Raw genomic sequence first — 2353 nt, 5'->3', positions numbered from 1 at the left:
CTTTTTGTTTTTGTTTGTTTTCATCTATCTGTCTCTGTCTGTCTCCTTCTGTCTCTGTCTGTCTCCTTCTGTCTCTGTCTCTGTTTGTCTCTGTCTGTTTGCATGCCTATTCCTCTATCTGCCTGTCTCTGTATCTGTTTCTCCTCTGCTGTCTTTACTCTCTCTATTTGCTTCTCTCACATCTCCTAAACACCCTCTGCCTACACCAGCAGCAACGCCAGAAGCAGCAGCAGCAGCAGCAGCAGAAGCAGCAGCAGCAGCAGCAGCAGCAGCAGCAACAGCAGCAACAGCGAAATTTTTTCTGACCTTCTACTGTTTATTTTGTTTTAGTTTGTCAATGAGGGTTTACTTCCCTCTATGTGAAAACTAGGAGACAGGAGGAGACCCATCACCACCAGCAACAAGCTGTCTCCCCTTTCTGTCTCTCTCTGTCTCTATCTGTTTTCTCTTTTGCATTTGCTGCTGCTCCTCCTCTACGGCCCCCTGCTGCAGCAACTTGCTCAAAGCTCTCCTGCCCCTTTCTTTCTTCTTTTCTTTCTTTCTTTCTTTCTTTCTGTCTCCTTATGGGAGACAGTTAAAGCAACCAAGAGACAGGAGAAGAGGGAAGGAGGAGCCAAGGGGTGTGTATAAACGTGTGATGATGGTGTGAGCTGGTGGTGGGGTTGTTGTTATTGAAGCTGCTGCTGCAGTCGCCTCTCTGTCCCTCTATCTCCTGGCGGTCTTGTGCAGCAACGGACACCGTCTCCGCTGCTGCTCCTGCTGCAGCTGCTGCTGCCGCTCCTGCTGCAGCTGCAGCTGCAGCTGCTGTTCCTGCTGCAGCTGTTGCAACTGTTGCTGCTGCGGCCTCAGCAGCAGCAACAGCAGCTGCTGCTGCTGCTGCTGCTGCACCTGCTGCTGTTGTTGCTGCTCCCGCTTCTGGTTCTGCTGCTCCCGCTGCTGTTTTCTTTGTTGCANTTACTGCATGATATACACCCCATTAGAGGTGGCTCTTTGTCTGATTTTTTTTCAATATATTGCCGACGGAGTGAGTGATGAACTTAACGACGAGAGAATCTTCGAGTTTAGTTGGGTTTAAGCCTCCATATTCCTTCGGCAGAAACTCTTCTCCTATCTGCTGCTGCAGCACCGGCTGCCACTGACTGCGTTTACTGAATGTGTGTAGCTGTACGCCTGTTCTGAGTAGTTTATTGAGCATTGAAATAAGAGGATTCAAGAAAGAAGGTGAATTTATAAGAAATACCTGGCCTGGTCTCTCCCCTATATACTGAACTGTACTATTTAAACCCGCTATCAATGCATTCAATACAGTCTTCACACTCCCCCCCACTACTTTTCTGAGAGAGAAACCTGCAGCATCTACAACTACTGTTAAGGAACTTGATGCTCTTCTATCCACATTTGCCCAAAAAAATAATGCAAAATATAAAATGTATGAACGTAAAGTTTCCTCACTATAACTCTCCACTACGTCCCATACAATGCGGCTGCTCTGAACACACACACAGAAACAACACATATCAAGATGAATTANTCCACTACGTCCCATACAATGCGGCTGCTCTGAACACACACACAGAAACAACACATATCAAGATGAATTATATTTAATTTTTTTGAATTTTATTTTATTTAATTTAATTTTATTTAATTTAATTTAATTTAATTTAATTAAAATTTATTCATTTGAGTTGGATTCGATCATATTGAATTGAACTGGATTCAATTCAACAATATTGAATTGAATTTCAACAAATTAAACCAAAGTAAATAAACTTGAATAAATTTTATTGAATTTTATTAAATTTTATTGAATTTTATTGAATTTTATTGAATTTTATTGAAAAAAAATAAAATTCAATTCAATAGATGAATTTTATTGAATTTTATTGAATGAAATTTCACTGAATTTCATTGAATTGAACTTCATTGAATTAAAATTTATTGAATTAAAATAAAATATATTTTTATTATGTTTTATTGAATTGAATGAAATAAATTAAATTGAATTAAATTTTATTGAATTTTATTGAACTTTATTGAAACAAATTTTCTTAACTGAAACTGAATTGAATTTTATTGAATTTTATTGAATTTTTTTTTATTGAATTAAATTTTATTGAAAAAAATTAATTTGAATTGAATTTCACTGAATTTTATTGAATTAAATTTTATTGAATTTATTGAATTGAATGTTTTACGCCAAATTAAATTTTACTGAAATAAATTTTATTGAATTGAATTGAGTTGAATGTATCGAGCTGAAATCAGTGAAACTGAATCAAAAGAAATATAATCAAAATAAAAAAAGTCATACAATACGGAACATCAAATAAAATAAAATGAAATAAAAGGG

This window comes from Eimeria mitis, genomic scaffold (assembly GCF_000499745.2).
Source record: "Eimeria mitis Houghton genomic scaffold, Emh_scaff2361, whole genome shotgun sequence".
Lineage (NCBI taxonomy): Eukaryota > Apicomplexa > Conoidasida > Eucoccidiorida > Eimeriidae > Eimeria > Eimeria mitis.
The sequence above is the reverse complement of the archived record's forward strand: the minus strand, read 5'-3'. Positions refer to the sequence as shown.